The sequence below is a fragment of the Monodon monoceros genome, unplaced genomic scaffold (assembly GCF_005190385.1).
Source record: "Monodon monoceros isolate NGI ecotype Baffin Bay Population unplaced genomic scaffold, NGI_Narwhal_1 Super_Scaffold_13, whole genome shotgun sequence".
Lineage (NCBI taxonomy): Eukaryota > Metazoa > Chordata > Mammalia > Artiodactyla > Monodontidae > Monodon > Monodon monoceros.
The window spans coordinates 85,899,897-85,914,474 of NW_021703769.1; positions in this window are offsets into that span (position 1 = coordinate 85,899,897).

A 14,578-nucleotide genomic window follows, 5' to 3' on the forward strand; every position below is an offset into this window, starting at 1 on the left:
GTGACCAAGGAGGCAGAGATCCCAGTGATGCACGTGCCAGGGAGCCCTGAGGTGCCGGCAGCCACCAAGAGCTGGGAGAGGCCTGAACCAGATGCCACCTCCAGTCTCAGAAGGAGCCAGCCCTGCCCACACCTTGACTTCCAGCCTCTGAATAAATGTCCGTTGTTTAAGCTGCGCAGTGTGTGGTCACTCCAGCAGCCCTGGGACTTTCATAAAACCCCTAACCTGGAGCCTGTCAGGGCACTACTGGTCCTCAAACATTGGGCGCACTGCTATAGCGCTTTCAGTTAGCGCACACTTGCTAAGCCCCAGCTGTGTGCCAGGTACAGGGGTATAGACAGGCAGGGGGTGCAGACAGGTACAGGGAGCAGACAGGTGCAGGGGTCAGACAGGCATAGGGGTCAGACAGGCAGGGGGTGCAGACAGGTGCAGGGGTCAGACAGGTACAGGGGTCAGACAGGCGTAGGGGTCAGATAGGTACAGGGGTCAGATAGGTACAGGGGTGCAGACAGGTGCAGGGGTCAGATGACAGGTGCAGGGGTCAGATGACAGGTGCAGGGTGCAAGGCAGAAGGTGCCGTTTTTCCATGGGTGGAACTTGCTGCTTTAACAGAGGCTGCTGAGGTCCCCCCCCCAGCCCGTTGGCTCACCTCCAAGCTCACCTGCAGCCTCAGCCACCAGCCCCTCCAGGCACCTGCGCCTCTGAGGGCTCTCTTCATTACCAAGGAAACGTGCCTGTTCCTGAGAGCAGCCTGAAGGTGCCAGGGCTTCGGCCCTGCAGGGCAGCCTCTGACCAGTGACAGACAGTGTCCAGGATGAGCGGCCCGAGGTTCTCTGCTCCCGTGGACGTGGACGGTGCCGAGGGCCCGACACCAGCTCCTCGTGGCCACCCGCGCTGAGAGGCGCTGTTCCCGCCGTCAGAATCTGTGCACCAGCCGGTGACCTGACACCCCTGCCCCGTCCTACTCTCGACACCACTGTGCTTCCCGAGATGCTTCCTGAAGCCCCTTGTGGGCCCTGACTGAGGAAAACCAGAGCAAGACAGTGTGGCCGGCAATGCCTCTGTGCTCGGAGAGGGCTTCCCGCGTCACCCGGGGTGGCATCAGGGCCTGCTTGAGTCTCCTGGGAAGATGGGGGCCTGGTGGGGGCGGAGAGCTGGAGGGAAGAAGCATCCCTTGGTCATCCGAGCTGCCACACACACTCTTTGAGCGCCTGCTGTTTGCTTGGCTCTGAGCTGGGACGGAGAGGCGGAGAGACCTTTGCCCTCGGGGCGTTGGGGGTCACGGGCGGTAGGTCAGAGGGCTCAGAGGGCTCTGAGGACAGGTTCTGTGAGAGCTAAGCTTCTCTTAAAGCTGTGCTGAAGCGAGAGGAAGAAACCCTGGGCTGCGGGGTGTCAGAGAGACAGAGCGGGAGCCTGGGGGTGCATTGGCTCAGGACAGCGGCCGAGGTGACAGTCATTACTGGTCACTTCGTCCATACCTGCTGCGCTGCCAGGTGCCTTATAGCAGTCTCCCTTTTAAACCCTCCCATCCCCCCTGCGAGACCCTTCTGCCGAGTGGAGAACAGGCTGGGGAGGGGCCTGCCCTGCACCGTGAGGCAGCATGGAACCAGGGGTGCCCAGTGCCAAGCCAGGAGCGCCCAGAGGACTCTCCAAGGCCAGCATGCGATCTGGACACTGCCACCCTCGCCGCCAGGTTGGCAGGTCCTGCTGAGGCCTGTCCTCCTGAGACCTGGGGGGGTGTGCAGGTGAGTGAGACGGACCCCCAGCTCTGCGGCTCGGGGAGTCAGCTTCCCTCTCTGGGCCTCAGTTTCCTCATCTGTGAAAAGGGCCAGCAGTTCTGTAGGAGCCGGGCTGCCCAGCCAGTCACCTCTGGAGGGTGTGGGGCCCATCTCCTGCCAGGCAGGTTGGCCCCCTGGGACACCCCAGAGACAGCGGGCTCTGGGGATTTGGGTTCCAGGCATCTCCTGGCCCCGCAGATCTGCCCAGCGTCTGGCCAGGTTCATGAGGCCTATTCTGGTGCCGCTCTGTCCCTCTGAACTGCTCAGAGCATGGGTGTCCCCGGGATGCCCTATCCAGGCGGGACTGGCGCCCCCAGCCATCCAGCTGGTCGGGACGCCCGGGAGCAGTGCATCCTGCGACTGTCGGTGCCTGTGAGCACAGCTGCCAGCCTGAGCCTAATTACTTAATTTGCACTAATTCTCATGCCATTAATACACACTGCCTAAAATAACATTGCCTAGAAAACGAACTTGTCTGTGACACTATTTTTATCATTTTTTGAGGAAAAAAAGGGGAGTCACATTGTTAGCATTTCCAGCTGTTTCCCATTTCTTTCCCTTTATTTGCTGTTTGGTGCTAAAGTTGGAGATGGGGTTCTGGGTGAACATTAAAGGGACACCAGCCCCGGTTCATGTGTCAGACTGGATGCTGTGTCCTCCCCCCCCCCGCCCCCCGCCCGCCAAAGACTCGTTGGTGGACGAGGTTCTGCCCCCTGGGGTGCCCACGCCTGGTCCCGTGACAAGCTCCTGGCACAGGCTGCGCCCACACACGAGACCCCTGCATGAGTGCCCTAGCATCGAGCCCTATCCCTGGGGTCCACTGGGCATCGAGGCAGGGACCCCAGAAGTGCTGAGGCATCAATGCATCAGGAGTGACCTTCCACCTACAAGGAAAGGGAGTTGTCCACAAATACAATCAATCCTCCAGCTGCCTCCCCTGCCCCCTGGTGGCCCACTCGGCCTCCAGCAGGTCCAGGGCTGGAACAGTAATCTCTGTGAACACCCCCCTCTCTCCGCCCCCTCCCACGGGTGTGGGTGTGGAGCAGAGGTCACAGGGCCATTTTCCCCGGGTCTGTGGGACAAATTTCAGGCCAGCCCAGCCCTGGCTCCCTGAGGACAGCACAGAGCCTCCGGACTCTCCCTGGGGGTGCATCTGTCAGAGGGCCCCTGTGTGCACACGTGTGTGGACATGGTCCTTGTGCGTCCCCGGGTGCAGATGCCCTAGTGTCCACCAGCTCCCGCGGACAGCTGGACGCCTGTATGCACACACATGTCTGCATGCGTGTGTGGACAGGACGGTGGCGTGGGACCAAGTGCCCCTGGAGACCCACACATGACACGCTTCCAAGCTGTCTCCATTGTCATGTCAACTGAATATTTCCAGCTCCACGTCCAGGAGCACGCTGTCTCCTCGCTGCTCGCAAACCCCGGCCAGACTTCCAAACTGCCAGGCAGATTTCGAGTCCCTTTTTTTAGCTGCCGAAGGAAAAAAAATAAGTGAACACAAATCTGCTGATCCCCGTCTGCCCCTTTTCTGGAGAATTTAATTTCTGAGCTTTGATCTGACACCAGGACCTGGAGGACTTGTTAGTTCTAAATAATGAGCGGAATGCCTGTGCTCCGAGCCTCAGCTTTTCTGGTTTGAGGAAAAATATGACTTTCCATAGAAGCTCTTTGATGCGGCCAGCGGCGCTGTCCACACAGGAATGAAAAGGAGTTTCAGAGGGTCAGTGGTGGCGGGAGGGGACAGCCCACCTGGGAGGGGTGGGGGTGGGAGGGCCGCTGGGGGCCTCTGCCCCCTTCCTAGGGGCCTTGCACTGTCTAGCTCCACCTGCAAGCTGTCAGGGACTTATGGGGGTAAGCGAGCCCCCCAAGGCAAGGATGGATGGGGTATCCAGGATGAACTTTGGAACCCACCGCTGTCGATCTGGGGGGCTCCCGGGCCGCCTCCCCTGGGGGCTCCTTTGGAGGAAACCCTCCTACCAAGTTAGTGCCTCAAACCCAGGTTGGGGCAGGACCCCTGCTCTAGAGGAGGGGCCTGCAGGCAGGGCAGGCCGCCGAGGGCTGTCCCTGCAGGTGGCACCTCGGAGAGTCAGGGGACAGCTTCCCTGGGCAGACACGGTTCTGCAGGCGCACAGCCGGCTTGTGAGTCGAGGCAGAGGGCAAGACATAGCGTGTTGGGCAGCAGGGCTTGGGGAGCGGATGCAGGCTGGTCCTCAGTGACCCAGCTTTCTCCCCTCAGCCAGGCGCTCTCCTTGGGATCCAGAGCCTGCACCGTCTTGTATGTGGAGGTCGGGGCATGGGAGCTAGTCTGAGCCCAGTGTCCTCTGTAGAACACCGGCTGCTTCTTCCTGCCCCCGGAACCACTGGCACCTGCAGGACGGCCATACTTTCCCTGGGAAATGATCATTCCAGGTCAGGGCTGGGGTGAGCCTGGGGCCCCCTCCCCGCCTAACCCAGATTTCACACTTAAGATGGCGTTTCCCCTGGAGAGCAGCCCCACGAGCTGCAGCAGGCCTGTGCCCAGAGGTCGAGAAGCAAATGCTGTAGGCCATTCACCCCGTAAAGAGCTCTCGGGCAGTCTAGAAAAAACATCTGGCTGTTCTTGGGGCTTTGGCCTGGACCTCGTCCACACCGCATCTGCTGGCAGAACTGAAGCCAGGCCAGCCGAGGGCCTCGCGGAGCCGGGGCTCGGACAAGCGTCGAAGCAGAGTGTCCCCGCCGCCCTCCCCTTGCCCCAGATGGCAGCCCTGATCCCAGAACTCACACCTGTGGCTGCCTGACCTAGTCTTGGACCTAACAGTCATGGGCCCGGGTCCACTCCTGGGTCAGAGTGGGGTCGGGACACACCTAAAAAAGAAATTAAATAATTGAATTAACAGGTAGTACAGTAACATGGTCCCAAACTCCAGGCAGGTTTGGCAGTAGCAAGGAGCCCAGCAGGAAAATGAATGAAATCCAACAAGTGTGGGCGCGTCAATGACAGCATGTCAGCGTCAGTTCGTTATTTGTGCAAAGACACTCTTGGGACGCTAGTAACAGGGAGACCTCCAGGTGTTCAGGAACTCTGTACCGTCTTCACGATTTTTCTGTAAATCTAAAAATATGCCAAAATAAAAGGTTTATTTAAAGAAAAGTTGGGTGGGGGCTGCCATATGGGACCCTGCCAGTGTCTCAGGCAGCTGAGTCTGTGTCTCCTGCTTTAGCTGCATCTCTGGGGAAGGCCGAGGCCGAGGGGCGTCAGAGGCCATTGTCCTAATGCAGAGGCAGGAGAAGGTCCAGCCGAGCGGCCAGCAGGGAGCGGTGGTCCAACCCCGGGCGCTTTCTGAAGGTGAAGGCTGGCAGCGGAGGCCCGGCCTTGCCTGCAGAGGACGGAGCTGCACTAACTCTGTGGGTGAGAGGCCGGGCCGGTGTGAGCTGGATGGGGGTTCTGTCCCAGGTGTGTCCTGACATCCTGGAGACCACGTTGTCTCCTGGAGCAATGAATCCAGGTTGGGGCCCAGTGGGTGTGCACCAGGGGCGCCTTCTCCAGTCTACCCCCAACACCACGGGCCGACACTCCTGCCCAGAGCGAGTCTCCTGGAGGTCCTGCGGTGAGGGCCTGGCTGCAGGGGGGCCCTGGACCCCAGAGGAGAGCTCTGCTGAGACGGGCCCCCACGCCCCCCTTCTCTGCCACGCTTGTCTCGGCCACGAAGGCAGCTCTGATGCTTCTGGTTGATTAAAGCCAAACCCAGACTCTTCATTCTTTTTAAAAACTGTCTTTCATTTTATGGGCCTATTATGATTTATTGAGCAATTCCCTATGAATGGGCTTTTGGTCATTATAAATAACGGTGCAGTGAATAACTGTACAGAAGCCACCTCACCTGTGCAGGCACGGATATGGGGGCGGTTAGGCCTGCTGGACCAAGAGATGTCACCTTCAGGAAGGCGACATCGAAGCGAGAAGAGGACGCCGCAAAGGAACTGCTGGTTGCGGGGTGGGGGGGTCTGGGGCCCACAGCACGCCTGCCGGGTCAACGGGGGTACGTCCAACAGAATGAGACCCGCACATGACTCAACCACAGACAAACACCTCGTGTCCAGCTCACCTCACACAGACAAACGGGGAGAATTCCGGAGGCTGCCCAGGCTGGCCAATCAGATAGGGCTGCCCCTGAGTTACCGTGTTGGGAAATGACTTAATAGCATCTCGCTTGTTACTGATTAATTTTGTTTGATGTGGGAGGCTGCACGGATTTTTAACAAGCACCACTTGTGACTGCAGACCAACCAAAGCTTCCAGAATCATGAAGTGCATTTCAGGGTATTTTAAAAAACACAGGGCACGGCCGGCCTGCCCAGCACTCCTGGGCTGGTGACGAGACAGCTGTGGAAGGGAAACCTGGGGCTCCTGTGAACTAACAACATGGGATTAGAGATCCATTAGGGCCTCTGTCTGCTCCATCAGTCTCCAGCCCAGATACTTCTTTGCCTCCCACCAAGAAGTGGAGGTTTTAGCCTGTATATTCTAGAGGACTGAAAAGGAGAAGATAAAATAGAGAAAATTCCAGAGGTTCTAAAACCAGGGGAGACCCGTGTGCTCCTGCCGTCTGTGCCATTCTGCTCCATCCTTTACAAAGAGGCTGTGATGACAGCCAGGCAGCTAGGCTGGGTGCTGGGTCCAGGGGCTGTGACGGCAGTTCCTACCTGCCCTGGTCTCACACAGGAAGAAGCGCGAGCCTCTGTCTGAACTGTGCCTGGAGCAAGCCTGGTTTGTGGACAGTGGTCACTTCCAGGGGCCTTTGGAGGCTTGGCCGTACATGCCTGCTAGCTTGTAGGCAGAGCAGAGGGCTGGCCAGACTGGTGGTAGAAAGCACACCGGACAGATAGTCTCCCAATGCCCGGAGCACCCAGGAGAGCAAGTACAAAGACGGAAACCAGCTGCAGCTGCAGCCAAGGGGAAGTGCGTCAGTTAGGATGCATTGGGCCTCAAGTAACAGAAAAGCCAGCTGGGACTGCCTTAACTAAGAGGGTCGACTGGCTCACGGTACTAGAGGTCCCTGAGCAGGTCAGCTTTCAGGGCTGGTCTGATCCAGTGGCTCAACAATGCTGTCAGGGCCCCAATTTCTTTCCATCTCTGTCTTCTGCATAGTCAGCCTCATTCCAAATCCAGTTCTGCCTCATGAGCACAAAATAGCCGCTCCAGTTCCAGACTTCACATCCAAACACCACCCTGCCCAGAAGGAGAGAAAATGTGTCTGTGGCAGCAGTCCACACAGGGAATCACCCTGACTGGACCCCTTAGGTTACATGTCCATCCTTCAACAGGCGCACGTGGCAGGAATGTGTGATGGATACAAATGAACCATGGTCCCTTCGGAAGAGGGGGTGTGGGCAGCTTGGTCCCAAGCAAGTGGGCTATGGGCACTGGGGATGCGGAGGGAGGATGGATGCTGGGTGGGCAACCTCGAATGCTCAAGACAGCACAGGTGGAGCTGGATCTACACCATTGCAGGGCCAGACGAGGGGAGCCTGCATGCTAGGGCAAGGCATTTAGGTTTCTTGAAAATTTTTTAAAGATTTATTTATTATTTATTTTATTTATTTATTTTTGGCTGTGTTGGGTCTTAGTTGTGGCACGCGGGATTCGTTGAGGCCTGCTCGACCTTTCATTGCGGCGTACGGGTTTCTCTCTAGTTGTGGCGTGCGGGTTTTCTCTTCTCTAGTTGTGGCGCGCTGGCTCCAGGGCACGTGGGCTCTGTACTTTGCGGCACTCAGTCTCTCTAGGTGAGGCGCGCGAGCTCAGTAGTTGCAGTGCGTAGGCTTATTTGCTCCGTGCCATGTGGGATCTTAGTTCCCTGACCAGGGATCAAACCCGCGTCCCCTGCATTGGAAGGCTGATTCTTTACCACTGGACCACCAGCAAAGCCCCGGCATTTAGGTTTTATTTCCAAGAAACCTGAGAGCTAGAAGTGCCTTGGGGGAGGGAGGGAGGCCCATGCAGGCCAGTGTCCCCGTGCTCACCTGGCAAGGAGGGGCTCCTGCCAGAGCTGAGCCACGAGGCCCCAGAGGCCGGGCTTGGTGTGTGTGGGAGGAGGTGGGGGGCACAGGAAGAGGGCTGGGTTGGTGGGGGGGCTGGCATTCCTACTACTAACCAGACACCCAGCCAGCTCTGGTGCATCCTCTCTACACGTTTTGTCCTCACAGTCGCTTGGCAGGGTGGACGAATCTGCCATTCCCATTTAGCAGACGTGGAGACCCAGCCGTGGAATGGGTGGTTTTCGAGATCGCACAGCTACTAAATTGCACTCAGGATTCGAACCCAGATCTGCCAGGCTCTTCCCAACCTGCCACTCAGTACAGGCAGGCAGCTTCTCCCAGGGAGGAGGGTTGAAGACCAGACTGAGGTTACACATGGAGGACGGAGGGCTGGGAGAGAGGCCCTGGACCAGGGAGCGGACCAGCTTGGCTTCTAGGGCCTTCGCTTTTGAGGCAGTGGGAGCAAACCAGTGGCCTGGCCCACACGGGAGCCTTCCTGAAAGACGGAAATGGGTCCTGTCTGGGTTATCTCTGCCTTCCGTGTGAGCTATTTTACAGAAAACTGACAATTATGCAAGTGATTTCTGTCCATAGAAATCAAGTTTATTTTGTCTGGCCGAATGTAATTGCTGACAGCCCTGTGGGTGGACCTGCTTTGCATCATTTGTGAATTCCCTCAGTATTCCTTATTTCCCATAAATGTGGTGTTTTGAATTCTCCTGAGAGCTGGTTCTAACATGTTACTGCTTTCCTCATTAATTAATGAGCTGAATAAAATTTTTGATGCATTTTTACATTTGTATGATAGTCATGATTTCACCATTTAAAAATGATCCTTTGAGGGGCTTCCCTGGTGGCGCAGTGGTTGAGAGTCTGCCTGCCGATGCAGGGGACGCGGGTTTGTGCTCCGGTCTGGGAAGATCCCACATGCCGCGGAGCGGCTGGGCCCATGAGCCATGGCCACTGAGCCTGCGCGTCCGGAGCCTGTGCTCCGCAATGGGAGAGGCCACAACAGTGAGAGGCCCGCGTACCGCAAAAAAAACCCCACAAAAAACCAGAGGACACTAAAAGTGTGCCCCTGACCAGGATCTGGGGGCACACCCCCAAACAGCCCCACTCATTTTCAAAATTTCTCCAACATTCCTGTTTTGTTAAATAGGATTTCATGGAAATGCTGCATTCTATTCCAGAGGGCATCTGTGTTTGTTTTAGTACAAAAAACTAGGGGGACAGGTTAGAGTCAGTCTGATTTCCAAACTCCATGGCTCCCTCAAAGGGGCACCTGGGTACCACCTTCCAAGGTCTCCCTCAAGGCAGCAGTGCAGGGGTCCCTCCTCACGTCGGCTAAGAGCCCTGGCCTGAGGTCTGAGCAAGACCCCTCCCCAGACAGGATGGGAGGAACTGGGCCTCAAGTTCACTCAGAGACCCTGAAAAGGTATTTGGGGACAGCTGGGAGCAGGGGCACAGGAGGGCAAACAGGAGCTGGACACCTGGATCTGAATCTGTGCCTGCTTCTCAGGGTCGGTCTCCTGTGCATCTCATGGGCAGCTGTCCTATAGGACCCCCATCAGATCACAGTGAGGGGGGCTGGGAGGGACGGGGGAGGAGCTTGGCTCAGGGGGAGAGCCCACGTGGGCCTGGATCACAGCCCACCCTCCCCTCGGTTTCTCTGCTTGTGCCCCAGGTGTCCCAGTGAGACGTTTCTCTAAGTGTTGGTGTAAACGGGGTCTTCTTCATAAAGATGTCAGGAGAACAGGAGTGTCAGGTGCTTAGAGAGGCCTGGCCGTTGATAAGCTCGCTTGACTGGTAGAGCCCACCTGCCCCCACCTTGCCTCCCGCACCTGCCTCCCGCATCATCCACCGCACCAATTTCTTTTCAGGAGGTGGTCCTGGAAGACCGTGGACCCCAAACCTGGGCACCTTTCAGCGGGGCCTGGGCCACGGGGCGGGGCTTGGATCTGGGGAGGGCGGGGCCCAGATCGCTACCCTCCCACCCAACACCCTCACCCCAGGCTGCCGCCTCTGTGGACCGGCCCATCACTGGCTCTCTGCTGCCACCTGGTGGCCAGGCTCGGGCGTGCACCCTCTGGGCCTCGCCTGTGAGAGATGCGGATGCCGGGCTTTCAGGCACCCTGAGGCCGATTCGCAGGATCGCAGGTGGGGAGAGGGTGGGGGTGAAGCGGAAGCTGCCCGCTCCACAAAGGTCAGCCTGGCTCAGCTTCCGTGCCCGGAGGGGTCCTTGCCAAGGGCATCGCTACCTGCGGTGTGGAGCCACCTGCGCTGCACCTGGAGAGCTGAGGAGGGCTGTGGACCATCACCCGCTCCCCTCGTTTTACAGCTGGGGAAACGAGCTCGGGAGGCCACCGTAGCGCCTCCCACGGGCTGCTGCTACGGGCCCATCGCCGTCCTGGCGTCTGGGGACAGCCACGGGGAAGGGTTGGTCTGTGGGCGGAGCCTGTATTCTAGTGGGGGATACGGGTGAACGCCAAAATATGTTAATATCGTGAATACAACACAACATCATAAAGCATGCTGGAAGTGCCGTTAAAAAACAAGCGAAGGGAGAAGACAGCGCTGCGTGGTTGCTGGCTTGGTCGTGGGCAGGAAGGCCACTGGACTGGCCGCGGCACTGAGTGGAGACTGAGTGAGGACGAGGACTGGGGATCATTCCAGGCCTGGGGACAGCTCTCCAAGGGCGCCGCGTGGCTGGAGCCCAGGGGGCGGGGCAGGGGCGGGGGATGAGCGGAGCGGCCCTTGCCTGGTAGGGGTGAGGGCTGGAGCCGAGCTTTGCTCTGGGGGCAAGAGAGCCTGGCTGGGGCAAGGGGGGCGGCAGGGAAAGGGGTGGGCCTGGCGTGTTTCCAGCGGGCCCACTCTGGCGGCAGGTTGGAGGATGGCTGGAGGGGGCCGGCAGCAGGTAGGACACTTGCTGCCTCAGGTAAGCGAGGTGGGGCGAGGTGAGGGGCGTGGGGAGAAGGCTGTACAGAGGAGCCGCGTTCTGCTCAAAGGCTGAAGGTGCTGCTGTGGGCGGAGGCAGGTAGGGTCAAGGCCACCTCCCAGGTGTCAGGCTCGATCACCCACAGGTGTGATGGGCACAGGGCCAGGTGACGTACTGTGCATGGTCCCAGTTTGTGAGCCTCGTGTCACATCTCGTGCATTATCTCATCCAGTTGGTGCAATAACCGGGCGTTCTGTGCCTTATCGCTCTTGGTTGGCACGACAACCCTGTGAGTCAGGACTATGGCCCCAATCTTGGCACAAGGAAACTAACGCTCAGACAGCGACACACGTGCGGTTTCTGTGACCAGAGGTGCTGAGCAGGGCTCTCACCCATCTTAGGTTGTGTGTGTGCAATTCTAAAATTAAGATATAATCCACATAACACAAAATTCACTGTTGTTTTTTTTTTCTGTACTCAGGCCTCTCACCGCTGTGGCCTCTCCCGTTGCGGAGCACAGGCTCCGGACGCGCAGGCTCAGCGGCCACGGCTCACGGGCCCAGCCGCTCCGCGGCACGTGGGATCCTCCCGGACTGGGGCACGAACCCGCGTCCCCCGCGTCGGCAGGCGGACTCTCAACCACTGCGCCACCAGGGAAGCCCCAAAATTCATTGTTTTAAAGTGTACAGTTCAGTGGTTTTTAGCGCATTCACAGTGTTGGACACCCATCACCACTATCCCATTCCAGAACATTTTCATCACCTCGAAAAGAAACGCCGCATCCCCAGCCATGGCCCCCCACCCCCCTCCCTCCTTCCATGGCAACCACCGACTCACTCTCTGCGTCCGTGGACCTGCCTGTCTGGAATCACACAACACACAGCCTGTTGGGACAGCTTCTTTCACTTGGCGTATGCTCCAGGCTCACTCATGTTGTAGCATCACTTTTCATGGCTGAATAATATTCCATTGTATGGATAGAGCACATTTTGTTCATCCAGTTCATCCACTGGTGGACATGTGGGTGATTTCCACTTTTTGGCTCATGTGAGTCAAGCTGCCATGAACATTTGTGTACAGGTATCTGTTTGAGTCCCTGTTTTCCATACTTTGGGTATATTCCTAGGAGCTGAGCATCTTTTCATGAGCTTCTTGGCCATTTGTACATCTTCTTGGGAGAAATATCTGTCCAGATCCTTGGCCTGTTTTTGAATTGAATTATTTGTCTTTTTATCGTTGAACCTCCTAGATCAGGTTTTAAATCCCACTGCCTCTACGTCCTGGTTGAAATTAGCTGGGCTTGCATAAAATTATAGGTTGCTCGGCACACGGTGGTCTCCAGCAGAGAGGAGTGGTCTGGGCTGCAGTGTGGCAGCTGGTGGCACCTTAGGGCCAGGTGAGGGGGACAAGGGGGAGCCAGTGGCTGACAGCCCCCACTCCTTCCCTTTTGACTCCTGCACCCTTAGCACGGGCCCTGGTCCCCAGTCCTGCCCCACCATCGTCCCCTCCCCCAGGACCTGTGACGTGAGCTGCTGGCTGGGTTCCCCCGACCTTTGTAACTGGGGCCTCTGAGGCCTCGGCCTTCTCCCTGCAGAGCTTCCCTGCTCACAGCTACTCCTCTCCCTCCTCAGATGTCCTGGAATCAGGGAGGGCGTCAGCCCCCCGGCACGTGACACACACGGGAGAGGCTGGGGACAAGGGCCCTGCAGCTGCACAGCTGGCTGTGCCCCTGCTCAGCCTCTCACCCGCCCCATGACCTTGAGCCCTCACCTGGGGCAGGGAGCAGGGGGCTGACGCCCAGGCTGGTGTGAGGCGCCCCTGAGATCAGGCAAGTAACAGGACTGGGACACAGTAAGAACTCGGTATGGATGGTCCTGCCATCACAAAGTTCTCAAATCCTCTTTGGAGGACGCCAGGCCACACAAACAAACAGGCGAACGCGAGGTGTAAGGCTGCGTGTCTGACTCTGCCACGATCTCGCGGAGCCCGGCAGACACTGCCGATGGCTCCCTGGGGTGCACAGAGCAGGACCCGACTTGTGCAGCAGACGTGGGGTACAATTATAGGTCTGTGTCTGCAGAGAAAGCAGCGTGTGGCACGGCACATGAAGTGTTCAGGGCGGCTGCCTCTGGGGTTTGGGATTGTGGCCAAGTGCGTGAGGTGGATAAATTATCCAGAGACACCCACCCCCTTCTTCCGTGGGAGGGGTCCTTCCTGGCCCTGGACTTGGGGTCTGGCCACGTGACTTGCTTTGGACACAGGATGTCTGCGGACCTGGTGCCTGCAGAGGACTTGCAGCTGGGCTGCCCTCTCGTACCTCTGCTGCCACCACATCATGGAACGAGCTTCCTCCAGGCGGTCTGAACCCCAGAAAAAATGCAGATGGCAGCCTGAGCCCAGCCTGCCCGGGGGTGGGGCAACACGAGCGCAGTTCAGCTGTGGAGCATAGCCGCTGGCATGTCCAGCTCTGCTCCGCGCTGACTGCTCGAGCTACTGAGTGTCGGCGTGGCTGTCTCTCAGCTTGATTAGGGCAGGAGCTGATGGATACAAGGGGAGAGTAAGCAGGGGGCTCACTTTTTACTTTACATCAAAGTAGTTTAAGCAAATATGTTATAGTTTACAATGAAAAGAGGTGTCATATAGAGACCCCCAGGGTGGTGGGGGGTTGGGTTACATCCAGCAGACCCCCATGCCCCTAACTCACTAGTCTGTGAGCTGCTCAGGGCACCTCCCATCCTTCCCGGCAGCAGCCCCAGCTGAGACCGGCCACTGCGGCTTGGTCACTGGATAGGAGGCCTGCTTTAGAAGTGATGGGTCTGGACGGGGGATTCAGGGTTTTCCCAACTGGTGCATCTGTTTTGGCAAATAGTCCTTGGCTTTAATTAGTTATATGTGGGAAGTTACTGGGGTTTCTTTGGGTTTCTCCTCGATGCTGAGGGCTGAAGGATGTGCCTCCAGGTGAGAAGTCACACCTGGAATCCAAGGTCGGCTGGGGGCGTTGGCACTTCTCTGCTACCTCTAAGTAGACTGATCAGGAAAAAAGGAACAATGTCAGGAATGAGAGAGGCGACATCCTTGCAGAGTCTATGATTATTAAGAGGATACAAAAAGGAATATTAGGAACCATTTTTATAAATTAGACAACATATATTAAGTGGACAAATCCCTTAAAAATCGGAAACCACCACAGCTTATTAAAGAATAGATAACCTGAATAGCCCTATATCTGTTAAATAAATCAAGTTAGTAGTTAAAACCCTTCCCTCACAGAAAACTCATGTGGCTTCACTGGTGAATTCTACTAAAATTTAAATTCGACACCAATTCTCCATGAAATTGAGGAGGTGGGGATATTTTCAAACTCATCCTACAAGATCAGATCAGCATTACCTTGAAACCAAAGCCAGACCATGTCCTTAGAGGAAAACTGTAGCCCAATTTCTCTTATAAACATAGAGATTAAAAGTCTAAACAAAAAAATCAAATTGAATCCAATATATATAAAAAGAAAAATATATAATGACCAGTGGAGTTCATCCCAGGAATGCAGGGAAGATTTAACATTTGCAGTCAATGCAATCAACCATATTAACAACATAAATTTGACGAAATCCAATATCCATTCCCAGTAAGACCTTTCAGCAAACTAGGAAAAAAAACGAACTTCCTCAACCTGATAAACAACATCTATTTACAAAATAAATGTAAATAAATTTTACAAAATAAATGTAAATAAATTTACAGCTGGGTTCACACATCACAGTGGAAGGTGGAATTCTTTCCCCTCAAGGATACCCACTCTTGCCACTTCCATTCAATGTTGCACTGGAGGTTCTACCCAGTG